The sequence below is a fragment of the Chiloscyllium plagiosum genome, chromosome 7, assembly GCF_004010195.1.
Source record: "Chiloscyllium plagiosum isolate BGI_BamShark_2017 chromosome 7, ASM401019v2, whole genome shotgun sequence".
In the NCBI taxonomy this organism is placed as follows: domain Eukaryota; kingdom Metazoa; phylum Chordata; class Chondrichthyes; order Orectolobiformes; family Hemiscylliidae; genus Chiloscyllium; species Chiloscyllium plagiosum.
In genome coordinates this window covers 112,168,656-112,190,766 of record NC_057716.1, presented here as the reverse complement: position 1 = coordinate 112,190,766, position 22,111 = coordinate 112,168,656, and positions in this window count along the sequence as shown.

The window sequence follows — 22,111 nt, the reverse complement described above, 5'->3', positions numbered from 1 at the left end:
TCCCTTACGATTCCCTTTAGGAAAGGAATTAATTGACCATACCCGGTCTGCCCCACATGAAGCTTCAGGTCCACAGCAATGTGGTTGCAGCATAACTGCTTAATGTGTAATTGGAGATAGCAGTAAATAATAAATGGCCCGCGAAGCCCTCATCCTGTGAATGTACAAAACATATATTTCCTTCGAGACAGTCAGGGAAGCAAGGTAGGGTTTCCTTTAAGACTCTCAAATTGAGGATCGGAACGCAGCCATGTAGCCTCATGTGTCTATTACAGGCGAGCATGTAGAGGCCATTCAGCTTGTCGACACTGTTACACAGAAACAGAACTATGCTATTCAGTCTCACTAGCAAAAGGAGGAAGTAATTCAGCATCTTGAGCCTTGAGACTGGATGACACTATTCAGCTGTTCGAGTCAGTTACAGAGGAGCAGGCGGCAGTGATTCAGCCAGCCATGAAAGCTGGGGTATTAACGGAATGCAGCCTGAGCTCAACTGTCATCTCATGGACAAGTGAGTCAATGTTTAGAGGAAACAGGGAGGAACTGGATGTTTAGGCAAAATTACATCAACAATGTACATTCTGAATGGAGCAGAAAGCTCGAGAGATCGCTTTCGATAAAAAAATACTCTGCAATCAACTGCTGTTACTAAGTTATATATTCTTCTCCTCATCCAATATTCGACTTTATTCGAAGATGGATAAAGATTCCTTTCAGCCAGTCAGGGTCATTATGAGACAGATGGAGTCAATTCCACTGCCCTAAGAATTTGGACATGAATAGAAAAACATCAAGACACACAGAAACCTATGAACATAAACAATACGGCACGATGCTTTTCAAAAGTTCTAGACTGATATTCAGGAAAAGGGGAGACCTGGCTATTTTCAGAAAATACAGAGTCGAGATAAATGTTTTATTTCGGCTGGTAAAAACTATATCTAGTGGAGTGCCTCACTCTTCACGGTGGTGTCATCAATGATTTACAAACTATATTAATGGTTTATTTCAACGGACCGATTTTGTTGGAACTCAATTAGCTGATAACCTAACGTCCCATGGAGGCCGTTGTATGTCAATGAATTGTCAAATGGAGGCCCATCTTCTGCAATGGGTTACAGGCAGGGGAGGTTCGTGATCATAGCTTTAGCATAAGTTGTGTAATGTGGGTGAAGGGATGTTTTTGTTTTAGTCGGAGGAGCTAACAACAGCAAACAATCTGAATGAAAAGAGGGTTCAGAATTTGATGGAACAGAGGGTTGTTTGCATCCGTGATGAAACAGATGAAGTCAGTTTCTAGGTGCAGCAAGTGGTCGGGAAGCTAAATGGAATAATACTGTCTCTTGCAAAGTGTGTTGGTTTGAATCGCAGCAATATTTTACTGTATCTGTACGGGGCATTGCCGAGACCACGTTGAAGTGCAGTTTTCATTCCCTTAAACGGTTTTACAAAAAAAGATACAACTGCTTCAGAACATTATTCAAAGATGTATCACTTTACTCTGTCCTGGGGCGGAGGTCTTATGTTACAAAGAATTAACAGTTCACGCCTGAAAGTGAGAGATGTCCATATTGAACCACATCAGATCTTGAGCAAACTGACTCAGGATGGATGTTTCCTACTTTTTTGGAGACTAAGACGGGGGATTCAATTTGAAGAATAGGAGGCATTCATTTTAAAATGGCTATTATGAGGACATCATTTATATAACAAATACATGGGCACATATAGACATGCCTTCAAATTGTAAAATGGGTACTCATTTTAGTACAGAAATGGCATTGGATCCAATAGCAGCTGTGCTGCACCGACACGGATAAGAGAACTGAATTGAGTCATACAGTCAGAGAATAGTCAAGGAGATTTCACATGGTCCAGTTTAGGGCACGGATAACATTACTGAATGATTCAACACAGAGAGGGAGAAAGCTTAATCCTCCTGACAACGACAGCTTAATTTCCCCGTCAAACACACTCTATCTGCCTTTCTGTCGCATTCTGTCTCTCTTTGTCTCTCTCTCTCCTCACAAAAATGTTCGTGAGCTGAAAATCCATCTGTCAATTTTACCACATGAAGGGTTGCAGTCAAGGATTCATTGGAAATTGCCTTGTTCTGACGATAAAGATTTCTGTCCATTGGGCTAACTGTTCCTACAGGAAAGCCATTTGCCAAAGCCTGTGAGAAGAATAACTTCAGAAGCAGAAGAACATTTGGGACATTCTGTTGGTTTTCCTTTAATCATGAGTTGAATTATTTTTGGACTAAGGTATTTTATACTGAGAGTCTGCGGAGATTTCATGGATTTTACTTTTCCTCAGGTGTCTGTTTCTGTGTGTACTTCCATGAGCACTTGAGTGTGCTAATATCAATAATTTTGGAAAAGGACATACTGATACATATATCTACAAAGTGTGAACTATTTGTCATTCGTCTTATCATGACAGTTTCAGTAACTTTGTTCTGGTAATAAGCTAGTTAGTTATTGCAGTATAGAGAAACCCACATGACCTGTTTAAAATATTGAACCTGATACAGTTTGAGATCTACGTACCTGTCATATCCCCAACGTATTTATATTGCAATTGTGTCGTGATCATTGGAGGAATGCAACTAGAAAATGACACAGTGCCCCCTAACTTAGGTCAAACAAGAGTGAGTGAAAAGGGCAGTTCAAGGTTGCCAGAAGTTTGTTGTGTCTGGGTGTTTGCATTAATTAAAAGCTGAAAATGTGTTGCTGGAAAAGCGCAGCAGGTCAGGCAGCATCCAAGGAACAGGAGAATCGACGTTTCGGGCATAAGCCCTTCTTGATTCCTTGAGAGGGCCTATGCCCGAAACGTCGATTCTCCTGTTCCTTAGATGCTGCCTGACCTGCTGCACCTTTCCAGCAACACATTTTTCAGCTCTGATCTCCAGTATCTGCAGTCCTCACTTTCTCCTCGAAGATTTATTAAAAGCTGCCCTTGTTAGCCATTTGACAGAAAATTGAGTGAAAGATAATGAATTGCTGACAGGAAAATGCAGCTCAGACTACATCCAGATTAGCCACAGATTTAGTGTCTTCTGGAGCAGTGGCAAAATGTCTAATGACCGACTCCTCTTCATTCCTGCGTGTTCCTATTCCATTCAGCCTTTACATGTACTACACAGGATTAGGCGAAGGTCATTTGCTCCTGGTATCTAGAGCACAGAAACAGAGGAGACCATTCAACTCCTCAAGACTGTTGTACACGCTGTTTGGGGAAACTTTGGAAAATGTAATTGGAAAACCCATTCCAGCTACAAAAGAGGCCTTTCAATTTTGTCAGTGCACACCCTCTCTGGAATTTGTGCTTAATTTGTTGATTATTTTGTAGACCCACATTGACTGCGAAATTCCAGGGAAGATAGTGCAGTCCCCTGCATCTTCTGTTTTGTAGAGCTTCCCTTCTGTGTAGTCTTGGCTCCACGTTTTACCTTCAACTCAGATACATTGTAAATGCAGTACCCCATACATCGTCCAGAATGCGGTCACCAGACCCCTGGACCTTGCTGAATGAAGACAGCAGCTGAAAACACAACCCAAAGAAAAATCATGCACGAAAACTCCACTGACTTTCCAATGCCAGCTGCAAGTCAAATCCACACACACACACACACACGGCGCAAACCATTAGAGTTGAAAATTTCTTCCTCTTCTCGGTTTATCTCCGTGTCTGAAAGAGCCGTTATATTTCCTGAAAGTCTTACATGAACAGTTCCTTTTTACATTGAAGCAGTTGATAACGTAACAATGCCTTTCTCTGTATCTCATCAACCAGTATTGCTGATGGTTTTGAACACCACAATTGGAGAAGAGAGAGAAAGGGAACACAACCCACTTTAAGCAGGGACATGAACAAATAGTGGTGAAATTCGTGAATTTAGGAAAGGGGGAAATGTTAACTTGACCTCACAATTTATTTTCCACCCGGTTCTTCATCAGCAATTTGTTTACTTGCGTCTCTTAAATTTTCTCTGTCTTCATCGGTACATTTCTCCATCCATTCAACTCTAACCTCACCCCCAACACCCCCAATCCCTGATATCAGCACAAATAATATTATTTCATATATACTTTCTGATAGAGCCAGAGAATCACAGACATGGACAACGCTCAAACAGATTTTTCCATCCAACCTGTCCATGCCGACCCGATTTCCTACATCCAGTACGATTTTACATATATTACCCCATATCCCTCTTCACCCTTCATTATGGATAAACCAATATGGACGTTTTTTTATGCTTAAATTGAACCAGTCTCCACCTCTTCCTCTAGCAGCTCATTGCATTAATGCACCAACATTTGTGTGAAAACGTTGGCTATGATAGCGCTTATAACTCTTTCGTCCTGGACCAGGAAACATTGTCCTCTAGTTGTGGATGCCTCCACCCCAGGGAAAAGACCTAGTCTACTTACCCAATACATGCCCCTCTTGATTGTATAAGTCTCCATAATGTCAGCACTCAGAAGCCGACACTCCAGGGAAAACAGCCCCAGCCTGTTCAGTCTCTCTGTACAGCTCAAATCCTCCAGCTCTGGCAGCATTATTATAAACCCTTTCTGCACCTTTACAAGTTTCACAACATCCTTACTACACTGGAGAAACCATAACATTACACAATATTCCAAAATTACCCTAAGGAATGTCTTGTGCAGGTGTAAAATAATCTCCCAACTCCTAAACTCAGTGGTATCAACAATAAATGAAAGCATCCCAAATGCATTCTTCACTGTCCTATCCACCAGCGACTCAACTTACAAGAAACTATGGTTCTGCACTCCTTTGTTACTTTCTTTAACAGCACGTCCCAGGATCTTACCATTATGTTTCTAAGTCCTGCCATAATTTGTCTTTCCAAAATGCATAACCATATATTTATCTCCATTAAACTCCATCTGCCAATCGTCGGTCCACTGGCCTGTCTGATCAAGAACCTATTGCACCCTGAGCTAGTCTTTTTCACTATTAACTCTACCTCAAATTTGCTGTCATCTGCAAAAGTCCTAAATTACCTCACATTGTCAAATCCAAGTAATTTGTATATGTAACGAAATGCTGTATCCCCAGCACCAATCCTTTTTTTCACACTGATGGCCAAAGTACTCCAGCCTGAAGAACAATCCTCCAGCACCATCCTCTGTCTTCCACCTTCGAGCCAGTTCTGTATCCAAATGTCTGGATCCCCATGTAATGCGTGTGATATAACTTTGCAAACCAGTTTACTGGAATGAACATTTTCGAATGTCTTACTGAAATTTACATAGATCACCCTGTGCTTTCATTAATGTTTGTTTCTTCTTCAAAAACTGAATTGATTTAGTGAGACATGATTTCCCATGTACAAAGGAGAAAATGAGGACTGCATCTGTAGAGATCAGACTCAAAGGGTTTGATGCTCTTGGGGGTGAAGGTAATAGGTCACAGAGGAGGGTGAGGTGATAGGTGGGAAGGAAGATGGACAGGTAAGACAGGTCAAGGAGGAAGTGCCTAGTTGGCAGTTTGGATCTGGGATTTGGCAGGGGATGGTAAAATATGGAAACGGGTGAAATGCACATTGATACTGGGTGGCTGGATGGTCCCAAGGCAGAGGAGGACAACACATAGAGTTCTTCAAATAGCACTATTACTTTCCCATGTTGTCCCATTGCTAGCTGGACTGTACCTCCTCCCACTCTGCCTCCTGTAAAATGTCTATCCTTCTTTCAGAATTTCTCTGCCTACAACCAATCTGCTTCCAAGAGGACCAATTCCACAATAGAACATTCCAGATGGCCTCTTTCTTTAAAGAGAGAAAATTCCTCCACCACGTGGTCGATGATGCCCCCAGCGCATCTCCTCCACTTATCCACCTCTGGCGTGAACTCCAACCCTCCAATCACAACAAGAACGCCCAGTCCTCACCTTTTACCCCATCAACCTCCGGATATACCGCATCATCCTCCGCTATTTGTGTCATCTCTAGTCAGATACTACCACGAGGGATATATTCTCCCGAAAAAAACTTTCTGCATTCCGCAAAGATCATTTCCTCGGTGACTCCACTGTTATATCCACGCTCCCCACCAATACACATTCCAATCAAAACACCTTGCGTTGCCACCGCAAGAAGTATAAACCCTGCGCTCACCCCTCCCTGCTCACCTCCGTTCAAGGCCCCAAAGGATCCTGTCACATCCGAAAGAGATTTATCTGTACTTCCACGCACGTCATCCACTCTACTCGTTGCTCTCGATGTTGTTTGCATCGGGGATACATGACGCCAACGTTTGAATCATTTCAGAGAACATCTCTGGGACACACGCATGAAACAACAGCAATGTCCCGTGTCCGAACAACTTAAATCCCCCTCCGAATCCTCCAATGGTATGCACGTCCTGTGACTTATCCACTGCTAAATCCTGACCACAAAATGCGTGGGGGAAGAATGCCTCATCTTCTGCCTTGGAACGTTCCAACCATATGGGATCATTGTGGACTTTTCGGATTTCCCTTCTCACCATCTTAATTTATTTCATTTCCAACCTTCTAACTCGGCACTGCCCTCATGCCCTGCCCTTGCTCTCCATCTTCTTTCCCACCTATCTGTTCCACCCTCCTCGCGACTTTCTTCCCAACTTCATCTACCTGTTGCATTCCCAGCTACATTCCCCCACCACCATCCCCAGACCCACACCTCCCTTTATCTCTCAGTCCACATTGGCCTTTTGGGCCACCCCCTCTTTGCTGATGAAGAACATATTCCAGAAACGTCCATTTTCTTACTCTTCAGATGCTGCGTGACAGGCTGTGGTGTTCCAGCACAACACCTCCACATGCACACAGCCATGTTGACGTTTCCTAATCAGTCCTTGCTTTGAAAAATACTTGCAATTCCTCTCCGTCAGGATTCGCTCTATAATTTGTCAGCCACCAATTTCAGGCACACCAATCTATAATTCCCTGACATTTCCTTACCACCTTTTGAAATAGTGGTAACCTGCTGTCCAACCTCCGGACTGCCGCACCTCAACTGCGACTATTGATGATCCAAATGTCTGACAAGCAGTCAAGCAATCACTGCATTGGATTCCAACTGAGTTCTACACAACACCTGATCACGTCCTGGGGTTTTAACCTTTTTTCGGTTTAAGACATTCAGGGCCTTTTCCTCTGTCAGGTGGGCATTTTTCAAGATGTCACCAAATAGTTCCCCACATTCTATTTATTCCATATCCTTCTCCCCAGTAAACAGTGACGCAAAATATCCATTTAGCATCAGCCCATCTCTTGCGGTCCAATGCATACGCTGCCATGCAGATAGATGATGGATCATATTATCTCTGTAGTTGATGTTTTGTCCTTAACGAATTCATAAAATCCCATTAGATTCTCCTCAACCGTATTTGCAAAAGCTATCTCTTTGTCCCTTTTTCCCCTGCTCATTTTACTCGTGCATACTCCCACTGTCTTTATATTGTTCTAAGCATTCACTCGATCTCTGCTGCCTATACCTGACAAATGCCTTCTTATGTTTCTTAACCAAATCCTAAAATTATCTCGTGATCCAGATTTCCAATAGCTGCTAGCATAGCCGTTCAAGTAATAATCTGATGTTGGACCACAGGACTAGGAAAGTTATCTGTTTATCCCGACAGAGACTGCCATACCTGCTGAGATTCTACATTATCTGAAAGTGAGGGAGAATTTGTTTCAGATCTCGAGCGTCCACCATTTATTTGCTTGTTTCAGCTATTATATTGTTATTTTTTGAGATACTACCATTGCTGGAAAGAGCTGCCTGTGTTGCCCATCAGTAATTAAACTTGATTGTGAGGCCGACCATATTGTTGTAAGTCTAACGTCACGCCTAGTCCATACAGAGAAATGATGTTCAACGTCTATACCAAAGGCATCAGTGAAACATGTAGGCCTCAATAAAATAATTTTGGATATTTTATAGTTGCCATTAGTGAGGTTACATTTCATTACAATTTTATTTTTCAAATTTAAGCTCTATGGTATGATTAGAAAAAAAAACGCCTTTTGAGCAAAACCTCATGCCTCTAAATTACACTTTCAGTGACGTTCATTCTCTGATATGGAGTCCCGATCATGAAATTGCTGTTGAAAGAAAAAAAAAACAAGTTTGTGGTCAAAATTTTTGTAATTGGAAGAGTGGTAAGAAGAAACCTGGAGCCATATGGTGTGACGTGAACAAAATGGTAGATTATGACACTGGTGCATTGGTGGAGACTGGGGACATATGCAGGTGGATTGTGGACAGGCTTGATGGCGGACAGAATGCAGAAACACAAAACAGTTCAGTTGAAAAGGGAGACTCTATAATCTGATCAATCGTTTTAAGGTGTTTGAAAATGAAGAGTGTGAAATTCGTGGAAATGGAATGGAGTGAAACTGAAGATAATAGTTTATGACTTTGTCGAGTAGAAATGATATCAAAAAAACTGATGCTCGCAATAGGTTATAGAGTTGACAAAGATAGACTTACCAGGAACACCAACAATAGCGAGGATGGGATCGTAACCCACCTGAATTATCATTAGTACGGCTCGAATCCGCAATTCTAACCAAACCCAATCTCCTGAAAGGAAAAGAAGTCCCAGAGATAAGCTTCTGTTCAGCGTTGGAACATTCCAGTCTGTTGCACTCAGATTCTGAATCATTACTGCAATATCCAGTTCCTTGTTCTCCGATTCACTCCCCCAGCCTCTCACCGGAGCAGCTGATCAGAAGCATATCGGGGCTGATGATGCCCATGAAGTGATCTGTCACGTTAAAGGAAGCGCCTTATTAATCAAAGAGGTAAATCTTCCAGTGACACAATTAGGATCAATAGAGACAGATATTAATAACAGTCGCTAAACAAACAGCTCCTGCTAAACCCTTTCAGGAAAACATAGAACACAGAACAGTACAGCAGAATACAGATCCTTCTACTCTCGATGCTGTGACGACGTTTTATCATACTCGAAGATCAAACCAACCATCGTAATCTTCGTTTTACACTCATCCGCGTGCCTATCCAATAGCCGGTTAGATGTTCCTAATGTATATGACTCTACCACCGCCACTGACAGTGCATTCCACGTACCCACCACTCTCTGTGTAAAGAGCATATCTCTAGCATCTTCCAAAAATTTCCTTCATCATCTTAAAATTATGATTCCTTGGGAAAGACATTTCCTCGGAAAAGTCTCTGGCTATCCTTTCTACTTTGCCTCTCATCATCGTGTTTACCTATATTAATTCACACTTCAAGTCCTATGCTGGCTAAGTGCTGAAACTCCATTGTATGTTGCTGATTTATGATATACGCACATGCACAGGCCAGTCGATGGACCAGAACAACAAGTGCAATTAGTTAGCTTTTCAGAATATATCAGAGCTTCCGTGGCTGCCTTCACATAGAATAACACAATAGAGAAGAGCTTCATCGAATCTTCATAGCCAAGTACTGATTCAACAGCTTTATAAAGTTTGCGAGATTTCTTGCCTCAACTACCCTCCCAAGCGATGCAACGCAGACCCATACCAACCTTTCAATTCAAGACTGATTCCCACAATTCTTCTGTCATAATCTGGCGTTTTACTTTGGAAGTGTGATAGTTTGTTCCTTATTCTTTGACTAATAAGTACATCTGTCGTCTGTTCACCCTGTCCATATATTTGATACTCTGATCTGCCACAGTATGATGACACCTAAAGCTTCATTGCTGCACAGAAAAGAAGCAAGCAAACTTTGCCTCTCTTCAGAGATTGAGTATTCTGTTGTCTTGTTTCTTCAGAAGAGCATCACCTTACTATTGTCAGTGTTACGTTTCTGATCTGACTTTCTGAACTCTCTGTTTATATCATCCTGTAAATTGCCACTTTTCTCTTTACTGGAAAGCCACCTAATTAATCTTTTTGTCATCTGCAAAATAAGATATCATTCTTTTCCCTATCACCCACCATCTCAAAAATTCTCATCATATTTATGAATATCACAAACACCGATTTCCTTCCTGGTTTCGACATGATGTTTGCAGAGGAGGAATTGAAATGTCCAGTCTCTTGATTGCCTTATTTTGCTGAGTTTAAAGAGTCATGGCGTAAAGTCATCCTTCTTTGCTCCAATGAGAAATGTCTGATCTCTCTTAAGCTTAATTCCTAGGCATTCCCTTTAGTCAAGATAACATCCTGTTAAATCTGCTCTGCACCATCTCAAATGCTTCCAGAACCTTCCTATAATGAGGCTATCGGAACTGAACGTAATACTCCACGTGCAGTGCAACCTGGTCTTAATAGAACTGCAGCATAACCTTTGGCGCTAACGAATGACAACACATTATATGATTTCACAACAAACTTATCAACTTTGGTGTCAATGTTGAGGGATCTATATTCGACTTGCAACAGAATGATGAGTCAGTAAAAGATTTTGTGTGTGTGTGTGTGTGTATGTGTGTGTGTGTGTGTATACCTATTCAGAAAATGAATCAGAATGTACACTAAGGCTTATTATCTTAAAAATAGGATGTTTAAGAAGGAAATGGAGAACAACGCATATTACTGTAGAGAACAAAACGGGCGAAAGTGCACCAGATTTTCTTTCCAGTAGCACATAGACAGGAAATACTATGGGTAGCACATGCGTTCTCAACAGGAGGTCAATTGCTGTGAGGAAGAATCAACATTAGATTGGTGCTGTGCAAGCACAACAGGGCAAGCAGCATCTGAGGAGTAGGAAAAGATCTTCAACTAGTCAGTAATTTCCAGCATCTGCAGTTTTTAGCCGGTGGGAGGAAGAGTCAAGCTGAGGTCCAAGATCATTTCTAATGACCTGGAATGCACAACGGTGTGGTTAAAGTTTGGCATACATGTCACACCTGCCAAATGATAGGTAAGCCACAGGCATTACTTAAACCAGCACCTTTGTTGCCAATTCCAGTATTTGAAGAACATTTCACGCGGGTTATGATTGACTGTGTAGTGCCCTTCCCTAAAACTGAAAGCAGGAACGAGCACTTGCTAACCATAATGGTTTTGTTAACCAGAGTTCACGACACAATTCGATAATGATGCATTAAGGTAAAAAGTGCAGTGGAGGAGTTCGTCGCTTTGTTCACGCGGTATGGGCTACCCAGAGAGATTCAGTCAGACCAAAGGTCTAACTTTACTCTTCGGCTGTTTTAAAAAATGTCTGGAAGCTTAGTCATAAAGCACTTGAAATCAAGTGTGCATCATCCTGCACCCCAGGAAGCCATTTAAATATGACATCAGACATTGAAGAGCATTATAAGAGCGTATTGCCAGGATTACTTGAATGATTCGGATAAAGGTATATCATTGCACGTCTATAGATCCGTCAATGTTGCACCCATGTTGATAGGGTTGTTGTGAATGCATACCATGTGTTTGCTTTTATGAGCAAGAGGATTGAGATTAGTAGGCTCGAGACCATGCTGCACAGATATGAAGACCAGGTTCCAACGTACGTGGAATATTATGCTCAGTGATAGCCTCATTATCGGAAGGAATTGAAGCGTTAAAGAGGGTGCAGAGTTTATTTAACAGGATGATGCCTTGACTGCAGGACATGCCACATGAAGTGAGCTTGATTTAGATCTGGCATTTCTCATTGGAGCGAAGAAGGATGACTTCACGAGATGACTCTTTAAACTCAGCAAAATAAGGCAATCAAAAGACTGGAAGTTTGAATTCTTCCTCTGCAAACAGCATGCCAACACCAGGAAGGAAATCAGTGTTTGTTTGTGATATTCATAAATCATGATGATGAGAATTTGTGGGATGCTGGGTGACAGGGAAAAGATGCTGTTTGTGATTCCAAATGGCCCCAGCGAAACGACTCAGTTTACTTGCTTTGAAAATGAGAAGCTATTTTTAATTACTGAAAAAAAATGATATGAACAAAGTCGCTGCTCTCAAACTTGGATTATGTGTCTGAACTGAGCTAGAGATTAAATCAGCTAGGTGAGTTAACTGAACAGCTCCAAAGATGTAAATGCATAGAATATAGCAGATGGCAGATAAAAAAAGCTGTAAATTTCGAAAGCTTTCCCATCGAGTTGACGTATTCATATTGTTACCAGTAGCAGGAGAGCCCTTCAGAGCCAAGTTTAATGGTTACCATCAAATTGAGAGAAATAAAACATCAGGTAAACTGTCTGGTAAAAAAGTCGGACAGAAAGCATAATCTGTTTCTGAAATGTCATGTGAGAACATTGAAATCCGCCTATAATAAAGACAGAGAACTGGGGAAGTAGGTGACAGTTACGGCTCCGTAGTGTAAGGAATCAAATCAAGATGTCATGGAGTTTGATGTGTCTCAAAATTCGTTAAATAATGAGGTAGTTTTTTTGACGTCCGGTAGAGGGTCGTGTACTGTCTGTCTCAGGACCAAATAATCTGGTTGAAATATTTGTTACAGCAATATGAGGACATATGCAGGAATAAGATAGGGAGGTCTAATACTATTGTACATGAGATAGAAGTAGGGAATGCTGTTCCGATAACAACATCACCTAATTGCTTAATCGTGTCAAACTATAGAGGTCCAGACAGAATTGGATGCAACACTCAACGGATACATCATTAAATCGAATGGGAGTGATTCGAGTTCTCCAAATATGTTCGTGCCCAAACCTGACGGGATTCAAAGATTTTGTGTGAACTATCGGAATGTCAACGCTGTGACGACATCGTACTCATTTCGAGTAACAAGACTAGAGGAAAGAATGGAGAAAGTTGGACAAGCAAGTTGCATCACAAAGTTGGATTTATTGCGTGGTTATTGACACGTGCATTTATCAAAGAGAGCAAACAAAGTTTCTGCGTTTGTCACCCCACATGAGCTATATCGATTCAAAGTGAAGCTTTTTGCTTTGAAGAACGCACCAACCACATTTCAAAGTCCCATGAACAGAGCTGAGATTTGTTGAACACATTGTGCAGTTTATCTGAATGATGCAGTGCTCTTTCGTGAGTCGTGGATATTTCAGAAATACAGATGACAGAGCTCTTGAACTGAAAATGAGGATGAGTTCCTCAAGACGGTGAGAACACAGCTCGAACATTTCAGATTTCAGGAACAATGTCATTGACGTTTCCTCTCAGAATATCGGAACACATAAGGCTATGGGCCAAAAGCAGGAAAACAGGCTTAGACTATTTCGAGATTTGATGTCCTGCACTGATGCAATGAGCCAAATGGTCTATTTCCCATGCTGTAAAACTCGAAGACCGGCAGAAACGGTTCTGCAGCCAAAAGGATGACAAATGAAAAGACAAAAGTAGTGCCATTGGGAAAAGATACGAACGCTTCTGTTCCCTTATCAGTTTCTCTAATGCTTAGGGATCAGCTTCCGCAACGCTGTGGCCTGCGTTTTGCTCATGGTTACAGAATGGCAATTCTGCTCTGCTACGTTTTCGTCATGACAGTTTTTGATACATTTTTCAGATCAAGAAAAAATCTGTGGAGCTGTCAGGTAATGGATTTTGTTCGAACCGTTATTCAGGTTAACATAAAACAAAAAAAAAACTATTGATGTTAGAAATCTGAAACAGAAGCATGAATGGAGAAAGAAACTCAGTTAGCCTTGCAGCGTCTGTGGAGATAACAAAAACGCCAATGTTTCAGATCAACAGTACCAGGTTAATAATGTTTTCTATATTATAATGCCGAGGTAATTAACCGTTCTATTTGTTTAAACAACTTATTTATCATAATCTCTTATTGCCTTCCAACTGTCAACTTTAAATTAATGCTGCTCCCATTGTCATAAACTGGTGAAAGACAATATTTAAATGGTTGAAACTTTCTTTTCCGTTCTGTTAGGTCGCAGCCATATCGAAAGCAGAATTTGTCCTTTCAGTGTCTACCTCAATGTTTTCGCTGTTTGCAGCTCTTTATCTCTACAGTTGGTGTACGATGAACGAACAGTGTTATGGACTTTGCCAGTCCACTCGAAACATTCTTCAGCAGGCAGCCCAGTCCGAAGTTTGCTCGTTGTTTTGGTATGTATACAGTCAAATTTACCTGGAGTAAGGTAGCTAGGTTCACTAACAGGTTTTAAAACAGACAAAAATTTACTCTCAAATTACGGAACGAAACACAAAGATCAGAATAAAGAATGCCCACAGAACTCAGTATATCCAAATCAGAAGTAATTATGCGGTTCCATTTGTATACGACACTCCCAGTAAACAAAGCCGCTAAACGAAGAGGAAAACGGAAACACACAGGCTTAGAGGTTGAAGTTGGAAGGGCAGAAAGAGACAGATTGTAGCAGCCTGTGTTGACACAACCCACTGATGAACTGAACTGTCTAACAACAATAATTCAGCTTTCAGGACTGATCACTCCTCCCTTCTGAAACATGAAAACTGTGGCTTAAATTCGCATCTGTTTAGGGAAGCAAAAATGTCTCACAATACTCTTTTCACCTCTGTATCATCCGAGCCAACTCAAAGCCCGAACGGAGCGAATCCTTTGAAAAAAGTCAAGTGCACAGTAATCCTTGACAAGAAACCGCGTTAAAAAAATAGGTTGTGACAATACTGAGAGCAGAGACTGGCAGAGATAAGGTCGTGACGTCTGTGCTATTGCCACAACAATCTCAGGTATATCTGCAATGTCTCTTGCATGTCCTCATTATTCCCATCAAACTAGGAATGAAGGAGTGAGAATAAAAGAACAGATGAGCAAGAGCTCCTGTTGAACAGAGCGAAAAAAAGAACTCCATGTTGAATTAAATGTCAGAAAGAATAGACAATTACTAATCGGGCCCAACCAGGCGATAATACTGGTTACACCAACCGATAATGGGCTGAGATCAACACAGGGAGGACGCTGTGTTGTGTCCATTGATACGCTGGATCAACAATGTGGAATGTGAGAGACATTCACGCAAGAAATATTCAAATCAAGGTACAGGCACCTCTAAGGTTTCAACCCATGATCTCCTGTTTATTAGTCAGGGTCTTTAACCAAATGAGCCATGGCACAACACGGGAATCTCATTTCCCCATACATATAGACATTACTTTAACCACTCTATCACAGTAACTCAGTTTTTTTTTAACTTCGGTATCAATGTTGTTCAACAAGAAATTCAATTAACACTTCCGCAAAATGCAAAGATTCTCATATGAACATACTCCACTCAAAATGCACAGAAAGAGATAATCTCCTCGTGCATTGATTTGAAACTATCATTTTGATCTGTATAATTTTAAAAGGATGAAGAGAATCCATTCATTATCTCGGCTTCCATTAACTGCGTTAGTTCACACAGACTGAACCTCACACGAGGCAAAGAATCATTGTGATTAATTGACCAGGAGTGGTGTGTGTCCATGTAAAGAGTAGATAGTAAAAGCTGACCCATGAGCACCGAAAGTGGGCCTTGCACCACCAAGTACACACGCATGGTCTGCTTCATGCCTGACAGTCATCATCAATTTTCACTTTCATTCACTTTCTTAATCTGCCTCTGAACTTGTCTTGACCGACTGCTGGTAAGAAACAGGAAATTATATAAAATAGATTCCCGGGAAATGAACATCATTCACAAGAAGGGTATTCATTGCCCATCCGTAATTACTTCAGAGATGGAACATATGAGTTAATTTGCTGAATCTGAATATTGAGGTACAGTCATGATTCCAAACCAAATGATGTTCCAGGAGTTATACTCAGCGACACTGAAAGAACAGCGACATATTTCCAACTCAGAATGGTGAGATGATTAGTGGTTGGTTTCCTTGTGTATCCTGCTACTGTCCTTCCAGATGAAAGCAATCAATCATTGGACTGATTCTGGAAGAATCGGGGTGTGTATTCAGTTTCTAACCAGGAATTCATTTTTATTCGGATAATTCACAAGTAGAAAAAGAGATCTTCATTTCCTAACCAGGAATTGGATTCAGACGTGGGCAATGTGACCTCGGACTCTATAATGTTTGCTATAATGTTTGCATGCCTCTGCTGCGCCAGTGGTCTTATGAACTACGCGTCTGCGTGTAGATTGGAAGATTGCAGGTTCGAGATGTAACTATCTAGAGTGCGCCTCGCTGCTTTTCCACCGCTGCAAGTTGGCAGTTGACATTACTGAAGGATATAAGTTGGGTGTTGCCTTCTCAGTTTCCCAGATCCCGCAGAAGTGGGTTTCTGAAATGGCTGGTTGTACGTGACAAGTAAGGAGGACTGTTACAGCTCACTGTGTGTTTCGTATCTTCGATCACCGCAACACTTCCAGTTGGCTGGAGTAGCTGCTTGTGTCTCACCAAAAGCTTCTGTATTTTTTTCAGAACATGTGTGTGTTAGAACGGACAGCGAACGTGAAGTTCACGGAGCAGGTAAAATCCGGAGCTTCTGTCCACTCAGGCAATGTGTCTGTAATTCTGTCTTTGTGGGTAAAAATGGGGATGGGTTTCAAAACAGTCTTACCATATCAGTCCCATTCGTTCAGTCATTTGAGATTACAGGGATAATCATTTTGACATTTACCCTCAGGCATTGGTCAATTTGCAGGAAACTAGGATGATAATAGTTGTATGTCTGATGACTCGAACTGACAGGAGGAGTCCTTCAGTCATTTTTCCACGCTGTAAAAACTCGAAGACAGGGAGACACCGATTTGCTGCTAAAACGAACTCAAATGAAGACATTAAAATTAGTGTCATTGAGAAAGCATACAATGGCTTCTGTCGCATTCTCTGATCATCTATTTGACAGCATTTGGCGCTCTCACTGCTGCAGGCCCATTTTGATACACAGTCAGAGAATGGGAGTTCTACACTACTATCGTATTGTTGTGATAGCAATTTGGAGAAGCAAAGATAAAATGCACCGACAGGAAATCGATTTTGTCTCAAACATTGTTTAGGTTAACATAAAACAATGAACTGCGCATTCTGGATATCTGAAACTGAAACAGGATTTGATGGAGAAACTCAGCAGGCCTCATAGCGTCTGTGGAAACAAAAGAAGTTAGTGATTCAGATCAATCAAACTACGTTAGTTACAGATTACTATGTTATTATTCCGGGGAAATTATCACTTTGTACGTCGAATAGGGATATTTGTCATAACCTCAATAGCTTACAATCCTCAACTTGGAGGTGTATGTACATAAAGATGTACAGCGGGCAAACAGACTCTTCTGTCCAACTGGTCCTGGCCGAAGACAGATCATGACCAAAGAACAAAGAACAAAGAAAATTACAGCACAAGGAACAAGCCCTTCAGTCCTCCACGCCCATGCCAATCCAGATTCTCTATCTAAACCTGTCGCTTATTTTCTAGGAGTCTGTCGCGATACATCATAAATGTCGCCATCGTGCGCTGGCAATGTGTTCCAGGCAGCCACCATCCTCTGTGCAAAGGGCTTTTCATACATATCTCTCCTGAACTTTTCCCTTCTTACTTTGAAGTCGTGAACCCTAGTAATTACGTGTCCCAGTCTGGGAAAAGCTTCTTGCTATTTTCTCTGTCTCTACCTCTCAAGATTTTGTACAACTTAAACAGGTTACCCTCAGCCTCCATCTTACCAATGTAAATAATCCTAATCTACTAAAGATCTCTTCACAGCTAGAACTGTCCAAATCAAGCAATGGCGACCTGTTTTCCAGCTTTAAGGTACAATGGGCTAAACATCCAGATCGCTCTGCAGTCAATTTTCCCAAGGGCTTTACCATTTACCGTAAATTTCGCCCTTGCGTTGGTGCTTCCAAAATGCATTTCCTCACATTTGCACGGACTGAAATCTATCTGCTATTTCTCCGCCCAACTCTCAAATCCATCAGTATGCCGCTGCATTTTCTGACCGTCCCCATCACTATTTGGTATTCCACCAACATTAGTGTCATTTGAAAACTTGCTAATCAGATCACTTATACCTTCTTCCAGATAATTCTTGCATCCCACAAATAGCAGTGGTCCCAATGCGGAATCCTCCGGAACACAATAATTGCAGTTCTCCATTTTGAGAAATTCCCTTCCACTACTTCTGTCTGTCTCCTGTTGCTCAGCCAATTCTCCATCCATCTAGCTAGCACGCAATAAACCCCATTCAACTTCACTTTCTGCATCAGTCTACCATGGGGAACCTTATGACAGGCCTTATTGAAGTCCATGTGTATGATTCACAGCTGTTCCCTCATCAATCAAAAATGTCACTTCCTCAACGAATTCTATTCGGTTGGTGAACCTCGGAGATCCTATACACTGCTGCTACTTACCGTGGTGGTGGAAGGGATGGATATTTCTAAACACAACAGCAATCACGTGGGCTGTTTGTGTCTTGTGTTATTCTTGGGGACAATTCCATCAAACTCTTGACATCCACCTTACAGAGTCAGGATTTGAGTTACTCACTGCAGGTATGCTAACCTATGACCTGCTGTTGAAGACAGATGTGTTTATATGGCTATCCTACACTCGGCAATTTTCTACAATCGTCAAGTGTTCTTTCAAAAAGAACGCTTAAGTGCTAAGTGAAACTTACTGCTTCAGTCCTCTGCATCATATCTCTCGCTTCCCAACATCATGTACATTAACAAGCGCTCGGAATCGTCACAATTATTCAACATTACAGACATTCTTAGTATTTGAAACGAGAGAACATTTGGGAAGAACATCCATGTGCAGAAGTCATGGTACTCAAAGCTTTTATTATGTAGTCATAGATTGACTCAACTAGACAGTACAGAAAAAGACACTTTGTTGCATGCCATCCCTGCTGAACAGATATCCCAACCGAACCACATTTCATTTACAAACATTTACCACATTTCCATCTAAACCCTTCGTATTCATATCTCACCCAGATGTCTTCCGAATTTTGTAATTCTACCTGATTAAATTAGATTCCGTACAGTGTGGAAGCAGTACCTTCGGCCCAATAATTCCACACCGATGCGTAACCCTCCGAAACGTATTTCACGCTGATTATTGCACCTAACACAATGGATAATTTAGCATGGCCAATTAACCTAACCTGCACATCCTTGGATTGTGGGAGGAAACTGGAGCACACGGGGGAAACCCACGCAGACACGGGGAGAATGTGCAAACTTCTCACTGACAATCGCCCAAGGCTGGAATCGAACCCGGGTCCTGGTGCTGTGCGGCAGCAGTACTATCCACTGAGCCACTGTGTCGCCCATTGCGTTGTCCAATTCCTCTGCGATCGGATTCCAAACTTGCACAACACACTGTGTGACCATGCTACCCCTCAGATCCTTTTCCATTAAAAAAACATTACTCGTATCATCTTAAAACTCCTCTAGTTTTAGACTTCCCCACCATCAAAAAAATCACATCTTGGCTACTCGCCATGTCCATGGACCTCATGATGGTATAATCCTCTATGATGTCACCTCTCGTTTTCTGATGCACCAGAGTGAAAAACAATCCCATTCTATTGAGCCTTTTCCTATTTCTTAAACTCTCCAGTCCTTGCCAAGCCCTTGTAGATATTTTAGCACCCCCTCAAACTTAACAACATCGCAGTTATGGAAGAGCATTTAAGTTGTATGCTATGTTTCAAAAGTTATCAATGACCTGTGCAACCACAAGATGAAATCCCAAACGCTACGCTCGATATTTTGATTAATGAATAAAAATCTGCCAAACGCTTTCTTCATCACTGTCATCCTTTTATTGCACTTTCAGGGAATTATGTATCTGTACCCCTTTGCCGCCTTGTTTGGCAACACACCCCAGATCTCTAACATTAACTATTACTAACCTTGATTTTCCTAAACAAAATGCATCACCTCACATGTACTGAAACAAAACTCCATCTTCCACGCCTTGACCAATTGGCCCATATGATTAATATGCCAACTTTTCTTCAAACTCCCTAGCCAAATTCACATCTAAATATTTATGTAAATGTCGAAACGCATTGCACTCAGAAATTATTCGTGTGGCACAGCAGTGGTCAGAGTCCACCACTCCCACAAGCATCACTTCACCACCACCACCCTTTCCCTTAAGAATAATGTTGTATTCTGTTGGCTAGTTCTCCTTGAATCATATGTGAACTAGCCTTACTAACAGGATAACTATGCTGCATCTTGTCAAACATTTTCATGCGTTTTATATTGAAACGCCTACCTCTCCGACTTCCTAAATCTTCTTTGCCTGGATTTCAAAAAAAAAAATCAATCAGGTTTTTGAAACAAGAGTTCCCATGCACAAAGCCATGCTCACTCTCACTAATCAGTTCTTGCATATCGAAATACATGTGCATTTTGTCCCTCGGAATCCGTAATACACCTCACTTACATAACACTTAAACGCCAATAATTTCATGGCTTTTACTTCCAACCTTCCTTAAATAATGGAAAAACATGACAAACCTCCATGCGTTTGGCACCTGATCCGTGTTTATCCATAATACAAATATTTCAGCAAGCGTGCCAGCAATCTCTTTGCCAGCGAAGCACAAAATGCTGCATAACACATATCAGGTCTAAGGGATTTGTCTATCTTAATGTGTGTTATGACCTCCTGCGACTCATCTTTTCAAACATTCTGTTTATTTCCCCAAGTTCTCCAGCTTGCATATGTTTCTTTACTATAAGTATTTACGCACGTTACTTGTTCAATATCACACCCAATTCCAGTGTTTCCACACGTAGATGACTTTGTTGATATTTAGAAGTCGCCATTTTCTCCATAGTTACTCTATTGACTTCAATATATTTATATAATATCTTTGCGTTGACCTTAAATCACTTTCCCAAAGCTATCTCGTCTACTTCTGACTTCCATCTTCCATCTACTCCAATTTCCCTGATACTCTTCCCGGGAATCACCTGATCCAAATTGTCTGTTGCCCAATTGATGCAATTTATTTCTTGACCAGAGACTGAATTTCTCAGATCATCCAGCATTCACTCTGTCAAATCACCTTGCCTTCAATTAACAGTAAATTCCTGTGTCTGAAGTCTCGTTTGCTCATTGTTCAAGGCTTCCAGCGCTTCAAACATACTCTCACCTGCGAAGCTTCTCGCAATCACCTTCTGAAAGTTACAGTTTAATATCATGAAAATTTGTCTCAATCAAATTTATAACTTAATTTAATGTTTCCATTAATTTACATATTTTTAATAAAACTAATATAAGTACAGAATATAGATCACTGAATAGTGCAGCAAAGTACATTCCATTTGACCCTCGGTGTTTTCCCGGCCTTTCGTCCTACCGGGTGAAGTCCGAGTAAGACAAATACCTCTCATTGAACTATCTTCCATCTACTGATCCAAAAGGCCGTTAAATGTCCCTCGTGCAGCTGACTTTACTAACATTGCGAGAAATGCATTCCACGCACCCCCAAGCTCTCAGTAAAGAACATACCTCTGACATCTCAGTTACACATTCCTCCAATTACAATAAAATTATGCCCCTCGTGATTTATATCTCTGCCAAGGGAAAACGCCTTTGCCAATCAACTCTACCTTTGTCTCTCAACATCGTGTGCATCTGTACTTCAAATTAGGTACGCAAACTGACACAGTACAGCAGCACTGTGGATGTCATCAACAAAGGGGATGAAACCTCGGCAAATCAACTTCCCATCGTGGCGAACATGCACACAACAATAGTACACAGTCTTTAGGCTAGGGTCAGGTTTAATCAGACGGTAAATCGTCACCATCTATGTTTTTCAACAATATGGTTTTCTCACCAATCAAACAAAGAGAAATCGTTTCTACAAAGAACATTGTGCCATTCTTTTTCCTGCTCTCACTGCAGGAAATACTGGCATATGTGTCACAATGTCCAACTCCACGTACGGCACTTGTCAGTGAGCTGTAATTTCAGTGTGTCTCTTTGCAAAAACAACGCCTTACTTTCTGTATCTACATTCACACCAAGCTCGCGTATTGACAGGAAAAAAAAGACACAAAGAAGTGCGGTAGCTGGAAATTGTATATGGAAAAACAGGATCAGTGAATGCGTAACGTTTTCGCTGTTTCACTTCACTGATGCTTTAAGAACTGTTGAGCATTTTATTTTTGCGTCGATTGGAAGCTCACTGTTCTGCACTGAACAACAAAATAAGGACATGTC